Raw genomic sequence first — 14,371 nt, 5'->3', positions numbered from 1 at the left:
GACAAAACTGAAGCTTTTTCCTCCAGTGTTAAGATACTAAGACACTGATGTGAAGTGGCCCTCTTTGTCTGCCCAGTCACCAGATTTATCGCCAATCGGGCATTTATGGGACCAGCGGGGACACTGGGTTCACCAACCTATCAGTGTGCAGGGTCTACAAGCCCAGCTGTAACATCTGTGGGCAAATGTGCCATGAGATACCTGTATGCCTCCATACCCAGCCCTATCTCATCTTGTATCCAGGCTAGAGGCGGCCGCACAGGATTGTACAGTTTTCCCCAATAAACTTCTCCTGTCGCTCTAATATTGCAATCACACATATCATCGTTACATTCACACATTTCTGATTCTCACTACCTCTATGCTCAATATATTCTGACTCTTCCTGCATATGTAAATGTTTTATTTTAAATAAAGCTGTTGAAAGAAGAAGAAGAAAAAAAAGCAAGCAGCTTCGAGGCAGCAGGAGACACAGGCTGCTCTTTATAGGCTACTTCACAGACACGCCCACTTCCTAGGTCTGCGACGTCCAGTTTCTGTGCGGCACGCCCACTTCGCGGGACGTCACCGAAGGGAGGGGCTGCGGTGGAGTGCGGCTGCGCTCCTGTAGCTCTCAGCCTGCAGTCGCTCGTAATAACAGCAGCTCTATGATGTTGGTGCGCGGAGCCAGCGCCGCCGCTAGTCGTGCTTACCGCAGAGCAATGAGGAAGCTGCGCCAACAGCAGCACCAGTGACGGGACAGCGGGCCAGGAGGAAGCACTGTCCTTACCGTATTCTACCTTATACCACCGCCTCCCGGAGGACGTGCCTCGCTCCGGCTACTCCTGCGCCTCACCCGAGGGTCTCGGCAGTCGCCTGAGCCGTCCGGTTTCCCGTCTCTTCTGGCCAGTGGATGTAAGTGAGCCGCAGCTTTGCTTCAGCACCCAGTGAGTCCAGGCAGGCAGCGGCCGCAGTGCCCCCTCCTCCCTGCGCTGCTGCTGTGGGGGGCATCTCATTCATATCCTGCCGCCTGCAGCCGTAGTAATGCCTGGAAGCTGGAGTGGTATTGTATAGAAATGATGCGCACTATGACAGTGCTGTGCCATCCCTCAGCAGTCACCCATGTGTGGCGGGGGGCACTGCCACCTGGATCCCTGCCCACTTACCTGCAGTAGAAATACCTGGTGTATGCGCTGTCACTGCTCATTCTGCATGCCCAGGGGCATGGCATAGGTGTGGCGCTCTCACCGTGTGTACCCTCACCCTGCCTCCATGCTCCAATCTGTGCCATGCCCTTTGTTACCATGCATGGCTCCTGGGTAATCCCATCTGGCACATGCTGGAGGAGCCAGCCGCTCTTTGTTTGCTGGTGGTAGGTCTGAGGATGATGAGCAGAGTGGTCTCCCCTCTGTCCATCATGGGTCAGGGTCTTCTCTGCCATCTCCCTGCGTTGTCTCGTAGACCTGTGGACGGTCGCCGCACGTCATGTGCCTTTGCTGAACTCGCAGTTGACTTTCCGGGCTGGGGGGCTCTCATTGTGTTTGCTGCCGAATATAGACCCCAATGTTACAGGAAAACGTCGCTTCCTGCTATTCTGATAATCACATTGGCTGGTGGCCTAGATAGTTTTCCTGCTTTCTATATATTCTGTCCGTTATACTAGTCCGTTGGGAGTTATGGTTAAGTAGCTGTCCCTACCCCGTGTAGTCGGTGTTAACGTTCTACAGCTGAGGGGTTGGAGCAGTGTTTCAGGTCGTCTGTACATGGCGTAGTGTATGGAACAACTGTGGATACCTGACAGCCGTCTTTGCCAACATCAGGAACGATCACCGTTTCCCATCAGCTATAAGGGTACGACCACGCGGCGCAGTCATGCTGTACGTGCCGCTGCGGGCTCCAGTTAGGACCACACTGCATTATTAGTGGCAGCCTGGCATCTGCAATATCGCAATGGTGTGGTCCTAATTAGTTAATTGCAGCCGCCTCCTGTTGCTATGACTGTCCTGAAGCGCAGCGTGACGACGACTGCGCCGTGTGGTCATGCCATAAGTCGTAGTAATACATTTCTTCATGGATTGGTTGATATTGCACCACCAAACTCCACAGACCTGTACAGGAACTCCCATCATTCACTGTGGGGCTCACAGTCTAAACTCCAAATTAACCTGTCAGTATGTTTTTGGAATGCGGAAGTGGAGCACCCAGAGGAAACCCACATATACAAAGTCCACGCAGATATTTTTGGTTGGGTTCAAGCCCCGCACTTCAGCAGTGCTCACCACTGATCCACCTCGCACTAGTTTGCATTAAAGGAGTTTTTCCAGAAATAACTAACTTTTAGGTGATGCCCACAGCCTGCCTCCGCTATTGAAAGATTCATACTTACCTGCCGCTCCAGGTCTGCATGCTGACTACCATGTGTCCATCTTCCAGTCCCCGTCTTGTTTACTTCTGGCCGGGCATGGTCTCATCACCTGACTTGTTGCTTGTGGAGATGTCACCGCTGAAGCCAGATGACCATGCCCAGCCAGAAGTAGTCAAGCCGTGGACCAGAAGATGGACGCACAGGAGCGGAGCAGATAAGTATGAAACTTTCAATAGCGGAGGCAGGCTGCAGGCATCGCTTAAAAATGAGTTATTCCTGGAAAACCCCTTTAAAGGGAACCTGTCACCTGTCCCCATAGCTCTGTGTGCTTTTATTGTGTAAAAAAACCCGATTTGATCCATATGCAAATTAACCTGAGATGAGTCCTGTCCCTGACTCATCTCACGTACAGGACTCTCAGGTTAATTTGCATATGTATCAAATCGTTAGTTTTTTTACACAATAAAAGCACACAGAGCTATGGGGACTGGGTATTGCGGATGTGCTAGCGGCCATCTAGCAGCCCATGTTCTCAGCTCTATACACAAAATCCCGGTGAAAGGTTCCCTTTAAGAGCTTTCTTTGAAATCAATGGAAAAGAACCTAAAATTTAGCATTGGCTGAGTAGCTTCTTGACACTTGTCATCAGTCATTGACAGCACTGACCAAGGAGACATAGTTCCATAGTTGTCCTTAGTTTGGTAATGTCTAAGTACTAACCATACGTTCCAGAGCTGCTTCTTCTGTGCATGAAATGTATAAGAGAGAACCTGTGTGCCTGTGTATAAAAGTATAGGTCCTCTGATGGTGCCATATTATGGATCCATACAATGGTCTGGAAGAAGGTGGTATTCATAAATTCTTGCCAAGATGTGGTTAGGCAGCTTTGCCCTCAAAGAGACGGTAGCTGTCCATGGAAAGATGTCTTCCCGGTACAGTCAATGAGATGTCCCAGTCTTTAAACTTTAGGTGACACAGGGACCTAGTTTGCCCTTTTTCTGTAAGAGGGAAGGGTCAAGATCACTATTACTAGCACACAGGACAAAGCTGATGCAACATCACCTTTTGCTGTGGATTTCCATCTCGATACACCATGGTTCCACACCTGGACTAGCCCCATTTGATATGGGGACCCTCTGCGGTTTCCACTTTAATAAATGATCGGTCACCTGTGGAGTTAAAGTTCCAAAACTCCATGTTGTATAAAGTGCAGAGCGGCTTCCCATTGGAATCAATGGGACATGGATTTCGTGGTGGAATATGTGCTGAAATCCACATGACCTGCTGTCGCTTGAACATACCCACAAGGTTCTCTAGCATGTTGATGGTGAGCTCTCAACACAATCACTAGAATGTTCCCAGTCTTCGGCCCAGTTGTGGGCGGTGTGTGGCCACCTTGATGATTATGTTGACTTTCTAGTATTGGATCCTGGAGCAGTTAGACATTTCTGGCACAGACTTCTGGATTGATATAACTGGTTCCTAAGGGCGACAGTAATTGGTTCACCCCATCATACAGCGCTGGCTGATGCTCCAGAAGGTTGTTATTATTATGGCCTTCAGAAAGTGATGTGAAGCCCAGGAAGCTGGATGTCAGTCTTCAGTCAGTCAGTGGTGGCTTCCATGGCTTCTAATTTTCACAGACAGGACCATACAACAAATGCTGACAAGGCTCTTTATAACTCCCCTATTTAACCAATGCCACGCTGCTTCTCTCTGCTTGACTTCGTCTATTTGACACGATGACTCCCAGCAGTAGGTCCACTCGACCTCACCTGTCCTGCTGCTCAGCAGAAGCCAATTATACCTGGTACCTGCCGGACATATCAGCTTGGGCTGGTCAGATCTTTCTTTGTTTTAACTGCACCAGAAATCTGGGCATAAAAAGAAGTGGTAGATAAGTCAGAAGCTTGAATTTGGGTTTAAGACCTGTGCTCCTCAGACCTAGAACAGCTGGAACCTGAAGAGGTCATCCTTACAAACCGGATTTCATTTTCATACAGTTCAACAGTAGTTTTTGCAACCAGATCTCAGACTTGCAGTGCTCCTTGGATCCTGGGCAGGAGGTCACATGAAGGCAGCAGCAGCAAGAACTTATTTCCGCTTTCTGATTTGTGCGGGGGAGAGAGAGCTAAGATTTATCTTTTCTTTTTTTTTTTTTGGTGGTAGAATTGTCTGTGCAAAGATTTTTTTTTTTGTTTTCTGTTGATCTCAAGGAATTTTCTTATGGGGCTTATTGGACATTTGCATTTGTAAAAAATGACCTGCCTGGAATCCCTGTTGGATCTTCTTCATAAAGGCTCATTCACACGAACGTATTTTGCGTTCCGTATACGGGCCGTTTTCTGCATTCCATATACAGAACCATTCATTTCAGTGGGTCCGCAAAAGATGCGGACAGCATTCTGTGTGCTGTCCGCATCCGTTGCTCCGTTCCGTGGCCCCGCAAAAATGAGTCCTGTCCTATTCTTGTCCGTTTTGAAGATGAGAATAGGCATTTCTATAATAGGCCTCCTGTTCCGTTGCGTAAATTGCGGAAGGCACACAGGCGCCATCCGTGTTTTGCGGATCTGCAATTTGCAGACCGCAAAAAACGGCACGGTCGTGTGAAAGAGCCCTAAGGCCCCATTCACACAAGCGTATTTTTGCTCTGCTTCTTACCTGCATTTTTTATTCGGAATGGATGCGGACCCATTCATTCCAGTTGGGCCGCAGAAAAAATGCAGACCGCACATCGTGTGCTGTCCACATCCGTATGTCCTTTCTGCAGCCCCGCAAAGATGTCCTATTCTTGTCTGTTTTGTGAACAAGAATAGGCATTGTTACAATGGGCCTAAAAAAAAAAGGGATGCGACACAGACGTCATCCATATTTTTTGCCGAGTCGCATTTTGCACCAGTAGGTTGGAACATATTCATATCATTGCCATTTTTGTGCACATTCTCAGGGTTCATATAATGGAGGTTAATCGAATGGTTTATCCATTTCCGATGTTCATACTCCATATTTCACAGCTTTGTATAAGTCCAGTAGCTAGTTTTTGTGCGCGCGTGTTTTTTTTTTGCCGCCGTGAGGTCACATACATCCGTCACATGATTGCAGCAACCAATCACAGGCCTTCCATCTGACTGCTTAGAAAAGTGGTTGGCTGCAGCAGCCATGTTAATGATATAACCAGTCACTGCTATGTAATCCTGGCGTTTATCGGGCGAGCAAGCTGAAAATGGTCCAGTGTTAGGCCTCCTGCACACGGTGGTGTGCGCCCCGTGGCCGTGCTGTGGCCCGCAATGCACGAACACCGACTGTGGGGCAGCCGCAGTTGATCGCGGACCCATTCACTTTAATGGGTCCGCGTTCCGCAAAAAGATAGGACATGTTCTTTCTTTTTGCGGAACGGAAGTACAGGACAAAACCCCACGGAAGCACTCCGTAGTGCTTCCGTAGGGTTCCGTTTCGTGCTTCCGTTCCGCATCTCCAGATTTGCGGACCCATTGCAATGAATAGGTCTGCATCCGTGATGCGGAATGCACACGGAACGGTGCCCGTGTATTGCGGATCCGCAAGTGCAGATCCGCAGTGCACACGTTCGTGTGCAATAAGCCTTAGTGAACTTCGGTCTTCACCAGTTTCCTGCAGAATCAACATTTTGCTCTCAAAACACAGTAAGGTGTTTTGTTTTTTTCTTGCAAAATTATGCAGTTTCTACCAATGTCAAATTTGCAATTTTTGCTAAATGAATGAGTGCTCCACTGATCGTACTACGGCATATACTGACCTGGTGTCGGCGGGCAGGCAGTTTTTTGCAGTAGCATGTAGCGTACCCCCAAATCGTAGAGACTGTTGGCCACGAGGAAAACATCCAAATAGTTAACATGGCGGCGCATGCCTATACAGTATTGTACCCCCCCGCTAATGGTGTATAGAGGTCTTGCCAGTTATGCTCCTCTTGGATTGTCTTCTTGCTGTGGTTTGGGGATCTGATTTCTGCATTATTTATGCCATTGCCATGCTTTATAGTGCGTCTAATCTGCAGAGCTACACATAGTGCATCTTGGATAGATGTGGATGTTAAAGCAGTATTCAATTGACTGGAAACAATGCCCCGTTTTCCTGCACTACATTGCGGTCTCGTGATACTTTCCACTGTGTTGATGCCCTATACTGATGACATCCCGTCTACATGATCAGAGGTGTGACGAGGCATCAGTGACCTTGCCTCTCAGGGCGGTGTTCTGCTCCGCCTCCTGGACACTGTCCTGCCGTGATGTCAGCACTGAGGGGCGGGGTTTGTCTGGCAGGGCTTCAAGCAGGCTTGGATGTGTGATGTCAGAGCTGGGAGGGGAAGGAGAGGCAGAGACCTCATGCTACAGACAGTCCCCGCGAGTCTTGTGCCGGGATGTAAACCCAGGGCACTGGTCACAGATCACAATCGCTCTGGAGGAGTCAAAATGCACCAGAACTTCATCCTCTGACATATATAATACAGTGAGGTCGAATGCGGCTATTTTTTTTCTTTTTGTGTAACCAGAAAACCCCTTTAATAGAGCTAAAAAACAGAACTTGGCTCAAAACTGGAATAAACACATTAAAGTGAAACAGCATCGATCAGACCTTCTCTGATATTCTGGGTTGTGGGAAACCTTCACAGAGAATATTGATGCTGGATGTTTTTTGTGAATTGTTGTGTTTTATGATAATATAGTTTGGGGAAATTTATCAACACTGGTGTAAAGTAGAACTGGCTTAGTTTCCCATAGCAACCACTCAGATTCCACCTTTCATTTTCCAAAGGAGCTGTCAAAAATAAAAGGTTGAATCTGATTGGTTGCTATGGGAAACTAAGCCAGTTCTACTTTACACCAGTTTTGATAAATCTCCCCTTATGTGTCCAGGAAAAGGGAGGCTATCGAAGTGGAGTCCTCAGCGTCAGCAGGCGGAGAGTGATATTTCTTGGCAGATTGAGGTCCCTTCACGTTTAACCTGTTACTAGCTTCTTTTTTTTTTTTTTAAGAAACTTTAGTAGGAAATGTTCTAGAAATAAATGAATAGTGGTTGGATGATCCAGGCAACATTTGTCTTATGTGAGGTCCTACACATGAGGTAGAGGCACAGACGCCACGCATTTAGGTGCAGTACCTCAAAAATGTAAAGCAAATTTCCAATTCTCAAGTGACATGCATGATGTCCACTAACGCCACACATATGGGGCCCAGTGTAGTGTAAACTGTCTTCAAGGGTTTAAGATTCAAGTCAACGAGGATCGGTCGCCTCTCCTGATATGTCTGTCTTAGTAACTACTTGCATCCCCCACGTCATAACAATTCTGGAGCACCTATTTTATTCTGACTCTGTGTTGTGCCTTTCCTCTGTTATTCCTACTATGAGTTTATGAATGGATTGCTAGCAGTCTGCAGTTAGGTTTAAAGGGATTCTGTCACGGGGATTTAGGGTAGAGAGCGGAGGACATGGGCGGCTAGATCGCCACTAGCACATCCGCAATATCCAGTCCCCATACCTCTGAGTGCTTTTATTTAGGCAAAAAAAGATATTATATATATAAAAAATTTGTGTGTATATGTAAATGAGCCAAGTTAGAGCGCCGTAATCTCGCGCGAGTACGTGGCATGTCAGTGCCGGCATAGTGTTCCTTCCCTGTGCTGGCATCATCTTCAGGGAACGAACTGCGCATGCGCTAGCTGCGAGATTACGGCGTTCTAGCTTTGTGACGTCGGGGAGCAAGGAGGCGATTCGGAGGATGTGGGTGGTGCTGGGCTCCTTTACAGTGGGCTTGGCTGGGCTCCAGAAACGTTAGTAACAGCCCTTTGGGCTACTTACTTGCCTCATTTACATATATGTAAAAGTTATTTTTTGGCCAAAATAAAAGCACTCAGCGCTATGGGGACTGGATATTGTGGATGCGCGCATGTCCGCAGCTCTATAGGCAAAATCCAGGTGACCGAATCCCTTTAAATTGATGTTACCAATTTGCAGTGTGTCCCTACAGTTTGCCACTATCCAATCAGTGCTGCGAGTGTCAGACTGTGCCAGGACCCCCCCCCCCCCAAACTGGTAACAACCAATTAGACTTTACTGCAGATTGCTAGCAATCCATTCATAAATGTCTAGGAGGAATAATAGGGGACTGGGACAACATGGAGTCCTAAAAATAGATGCTCTGCTCCAGAATTCCTCCCCCAACTGGTAACGCCTAGCTTGACGTTCATTGCAGACTGTTAAGATTCTTCATAAACGTCTAGTGGGAATAATGGGGGAATGACACAACAATAGATGCTGCAGAACAGATATGGCATACGGACATGTCAGGAGAGGTTATAGGTCTTCTTTAAAACTTTTGCAGTGCCACACATACAGATGAATTTCGTGTGGCTCATATGGCCACGACGGCCGGTGAGGTATAGTATTCATTTATTTTGTGCCTTGAGAAGAATTTTGGGTGGACTTTTGCTTCTTCACCTGTTTCATGGTACAAGGGCTGCGGGAAGAACAGAAAAAAACGTATCCATTATTTGGAGCATCAGTTTGCACTAAAAATAACGGATCCGTCTTTTTTGGAGCGTCAGTTTTTGTCACTTCTGTCAGATCAGTTATTGTTGACGGGAGAAAGTCTTGCACACAGATCTCTGACGAAAGTGACGCAAACTGATGCTCAAAATAACGGATCCGTTTCCGTCATGGATCTGCAAAAACGCTTTTGTTACAATAATACAACCGCATGCATTCGTCATGAACGGATCCGGTTGTATTATGTCTTATATGGCCACTTCCGTCTTGAACATTGAAAGTCAATAGGGGACGGATAATATAATAATTAAAAAAAATTATATAAAATTTATAGCGCCGCCATATTCCGCAGCGCTTTACAAATTCATAGGGTTCATGTACAGAACAAAAGTAACTATGCAACTGAAACACTAGGAGTCAGTGCCCTGCTCGCAAGAGCTTACAATCTATGAGGAATTGGGGGTGACACATAAGGTAGTTGATTGTGATAAGTAGGAATCAAGCCATTATTGAACTGACAGGAGTGGTGCCGGCCGATCTGCTTTGGGTTTCGGACTACTAGAGGATCGAGTTCAGGTGGGGGGAGGTTTAGTCGGGGAACAGTCAGTTTAGGTAGCTTGATAAGCCTGAAAAGATGTGTTTTTAAGGCACGTTTGAAGGTGGAAAAGTTGTGAATTGACCTAGTATTCCGGGGCAGAGTATTCAGGAGAGTAGGTGCAGCTGGAGAAAAGTCTTGAAGACGGGAGTGAGAGGTACGAATTATGGAGGTTATTAATCTTAGGTCGCTAACAGAATGGAGAGCACGAGTAGGGTGGTAAATGGAGATGAGGGAGGTGCAGCACTGGGGAGAGCTTTGTGGGTGAGGGTGAGAAGTTTGAACTGTATTCTGTGGTGGATAGGCAACCAGTGAAGTGACTGGCACAGACTAGTAGCATCAGTGTAGCGGTTGGATAGATAGATGAGCCTGGCTGCAGCATTTAGGACAGACTGAAGGGGGGAGAGTTTAGTGAGAGGGAGACCGAGTAGTAATGCGTTGCAGTAATCAAGATGAGAATGAATCAAGGCAACAACAAGAGTTTTTGCCGTTTCTACCGTAAGAAAAGGAATCAGTTTTCTGTTGCGTCAGAGAAAACGGTTTGGCTCAGTTTCGTCTCCAGAGCGGAATGGAGACTGATCGGAGGCAAACTGATGCATTCTGAGCGGATCCTTTTCCATTCAGAAGGCATTAGGGCAAAAGTGATCCGTTTTGGACCGCTTGTGAGAGCCCTGAACGGATCTCACAAACGGAAAGCCAAAACGCCGGTGTGGAAGTAGCCTTATATGGAAAATCACCTATTAAAGAAAAAAAGAAAATCAAATTGCAACTCAAATTCTTGGGAAGTGATGCTCTGCAGCAGGAGCCCAAATCTGGAAGCTACTTCAATAAATCTGCCGATATATAAATCCATTTATGCCGCCCAAGATGAAGACAAAGGTCACTTGTGTAAGGACAAGAAGGAGCTGGCACTGAGATTGCAGAGCGGGGTCTTTAAGTAACAATGGCGTTTATTGGCTTGTGTGAGCCACTGATTCAGACCCCAGGGTCCGTTCCTTAAGACCTCTGTTTAGGGACTTTTGTCTCTTTATGTCCCTGCCGGCTAACAGCGATACATTAGTCTTGTAGGGTCAGGATACTGTCCATGCCGTTAACCAACGAGCTACAGTACAAGTTGCAGTATTTTGGGGGGATTTATATGCGGTATTGCCTTAGGATGCCTGAACATGTTTTGTTGCAGAAACTCCAATGACTGAAAATCTTTGCTTGCCGCCCAATTCAGATGAACGGAGCTGATGAGGCTGCTTGTCGTGCTAAATATCCAAACACAAAGGAAGTTAATGAGCCAGGACAGGAAGTAGAATTAATGGAGTGACTTAAAAAAATTATATGTAGAAAAAAAAAAATTTGTTAAAAATATTACTTTACATATAGTCCAATATGTGAAACGAAATGTTGATGGTAGTGACTAGGCTGGAGCGAATCGAGTTTTGGATCATAGATCTGTAGTTATTTTGTTCAAACACTTTGTTTTAATGCTGTACGGAGACCTGTCCCTGTACAGCACTAAAATGTATTGGCTCCGTGGAGGCAAAAGTCACGTGAGATTTTGGTGAATGATTTCGATATTCATTTCTACATCTTTAAAAACATTTCAAATTCGGTATCCAAAGTCTCGTTTGGGACCAGCTGGTACCTTGGCCCCAAACTTTAGTAGTTTCCCTTCTGGAAATATTTTCATAATGTATTGCTAGGGTTATGGCTATGTTGTTGTTGTTGTTTTTTTTTTTGGTGTGTGGCTTCCAAAACAGTATGGTCACACACAGATTTTGTAGCATTTGTGCAGGTACTATAAAACGTTGCACATTTGTTGCAAGCAAATCCCCAGTCTTTTAAAAACAGAAGAAAATGGTGTAGGTCACGGGACCCTAAGGGCCCGTTCACATGGCGGTTTTTGCTACCAGAATTTTGGCGCAGACACTGAGTGGTGTCTGCCTCATATTGTTTTCAAAACTGCAGTTCACGCGGCTGGCGGTTTACAGCTGTGAACAGCGTACGCCGTCTAGACAGCGGCAGCTCGAAGCCACATTCTGTGGAGCAACGGCGCTAAGTCGCAGCGGGTCCACGGCATCCAAAGGCTGTGGTGTGCAAGTACCCTAAGGGCTCATGTGCCCGGCCGCAATCAGCGGGCACTGGCCATGTGCACCCCGCATCATGGATGCAAACCCATTCACTTGAATGGGTCCGGAAGGTCCGGTGCGGAACGGAAGCACAGAACCCCATGGAAGCACTACCGAGTGCATGCACAAATTTTTTGCGCTGCGTCAGGATCCGTCTGCGGAATCCGCACGGATGTTGCAAATTGCTGTCCCCAATGCACGGAACGGCCGGACAACGGCTGTGTGCATGAGCTCTAAATATGTAAAGATGAACGTGCCCAAAAAATAAAAAAATCTTTGTCTTTTAATGAAATAAGTAAACAAAATATGTAAAAACTAAGATACTTGCCATTGTCAAGTCAGAAATATCAAATACCTCCGCAGATCTCCCGTGTGTATTCTTTGTGCGTTCTCGGTTGGAGCTGAGAAATAATCTATAACTTGAGGCTTGTTATACGTTTGGTCTAATTGTTCCCCCGATCATTCCCTGTGGCTTGTAACTCCCCAAGCATGGCAGCGCTGCTATTTTTATTGTTGGAAATTTCCACTTGGCCGCCTGTGGAAGTTGAGCCCAAACAACCGTTTGATTGAATGTGGCAAATTGTGCTGGACTTGTGTGTTTTTTTTTTCTATATTTTTAGCTGGGTGCCATTGCTATGTTGCCTATGAATGTAACCTTTACCAGAGTTACCCATGGCTCCAAGTAATTTGCTTTTAGATGCTACCTATTCTGCAGCTGATTTCTGTACCATTGTGTACAAATGGTGACATACAAGAACTACCAAAAAAATTATAATAAAATGTGTTCCTTACTAGAGGAAAAGAACATATTCCCTTGGAAATAGTTAGTGCACGTCTTCACTTGATGGATTTGGCTAGTTGTGGTCCCTTATATGGAGGTTACAGCGGCCATGTTTAGCAGCTATTAAGCTATGATTTAGTCACTGTCCTAATAAGCAATATATGAAAGTCTAATTTAAAGGGGATATCCCATGAATAATGTAAAAAATGAAAATCGGACATGACAGCTAGAACCAGCCCTGGACCTCACATCGATCAGGGGGCATGGGCTTTCTGTTGCAGCTCAAGGGGCGTGGGCTTTTTGCCTATGACAGCTCAGGAATCAAGGATCGAACCGAGCATGTGCGTCCACCTCAGCTAGGTGGACAGAGAAATGAGAACAAAAAAACACAGGTGGCGCTATGCAGATACGTTTTACTGAATTACTTAGTGGGTATGCTAAAACTTGAATAACCGTACATACAATTACAAGAGTATTTAGAATATTTTTCATGGGACAACCCCTTTTCAAGGCTAGTTGCACACTAGCAGCGGTGATCCGGCAGCGAACAGCCCCCCCCCCAACTGTTAGCACCCAGTTGCAGAATTTTTAATATAGTGAGTCACAGTGTGGGGGGGGGGGGGGGGGGGGGGTCACACCAATGCGAAATTCCTCAACAAAGTACAGTACAATGTATGTGAATTGGGTTTTTAACAAGCCCATTCATTTGCAGCATAAGCGTTTTCAGATCTGCGGTATGGTCGGAAATGAAAGATTTTCCACATGGTTTGCTGTGCAAAGAATGAAGTCCCCCATTATACCTACACCAAAATCTGAAATAATACGTCCGGAGTTTGGTATGGATGTTCAGGTTGTAAATTTTAGGGCACATGAACATATTTTTTTTATCCGCATTTTTGCAGGTCGGATGTGGACCCGTTCAGCTCAATGGGGCCGAAAAAGATGCGGACAGCACACCATGTGCTATGTCCATTCCACGGCCTCACAAGAAAATAGAACATGTCTTATTCTTGTTCGTTTTACGGACAAGGATTGGACAGTTCTATAGAGGGCAGGACGTTGCGTTCTGCAAAATGTGGAAAACACACGGCCGGTATCCATGTTTTGCAGACCGCAAAAATCGCAGCAGCCATGTGCATGAGCCCCTATGATGCACTTTATAGGTTTGTGTACCTGCACCAGTTTTCGGGCATCGTAAAGGCAATCCATTTTGGAGCAAGCCCTGCTTTTGCAAAGATGTGGGACTCTCAGTTTTGCGCCTCACTTGCTGCTTTCAAAAATGTGATTGGCCTTTTTTTTTTTTGTAGTTTCCACCAGAAAACTGCTGTAAGTTATACTTGGCACCAGAGGTCGCATTCCATTTTTTCCGAAAGAGTAAAAATACTCCTGTTACCGTTTTTGAGGAGTATTTTCAGCTGAAGAGGAGTACGAAAGTTAAAGTAATCAATATATAGAATACATAGGTCTAAATAACATTAGGAGGATGCTATTTATGCAGGAAGCCGTTACCAGTCTACTCTAGATTGTCTTCTATACGGAAACAGCATATTTAAACAATTTAACATTTAGGACTTTTGTGCAATTTAAAAACTTGTGTTTTCTCAATCATATTTAAAATATAACGCAGCCAAAATGGCAAATTGTCAGTGCTCTGCATTTCCAGTATTACATTGGCCCATCGGCACCAAGAAATTATCCCCACAATGTTCTGCTGTGTAGATCCAGTGCCCACCTATGAGATGACCGAGCAGCACAGAAATATCTTTGCTGGGATGATGCTGATGGGGCAAAAAATACAGGATACACAGAGCACTGCATAAACATGATATAGACTGATCACTGCACCAGCAGGCCCTGGCTGAGCAACTGAGCCAGACTGTGCACTAGCAGGCCCTTGCACTCAGCCAGTGATCAGTTTAATCCACAGGCTCTTGCTGAGCACCTGAGCTGGAGTCTGCTGGCGCAGTGATCAGCGAGTCCTCTGACTCAGGTGCTCAGCCTCTGGACTC

General features: G+C 46.2%; 1 protein-coding gene across 1 annotated transcript in view; it reads left to right on the top strand.

Annotated features, from left to right (window-relative positions):
* The first annotated feature begins 455 nt into the window (after window positions 1-455).
* Window positions 456-14,371, top strand: part of SNRK (SNF related kinase) — a 74,458-nt gene continuing 60,542 nt past the window's right edge. Inside the window, exon 1 of the mRNA XM_040433434.1 lies at window positions 456-894. The gene's annotated coding sequence lies outside the window, so the exon portion shown is untranslated. The remainder of the gene's footprint in view (window positions 895-14,371) is intronic.

The sequence above is a fragment of the Bufo bufo genome, chromosome 5, assembly GCF_905171765.1.
Source record: "Bufo bufo chromosome 5, aBufBuf1.1, whole genome shotgun sequence".
In the NCBI taxonomy this organism is placed as follows: domain Eukaryota; kingdom Metazoa; phylum Chordata; class Amphibia; order Anura; family Bufonidae; genus Bufo; species Bufo bufo.
This window is presented reverse-complemented; position numbering and strand designations above follow the sequence as displayed.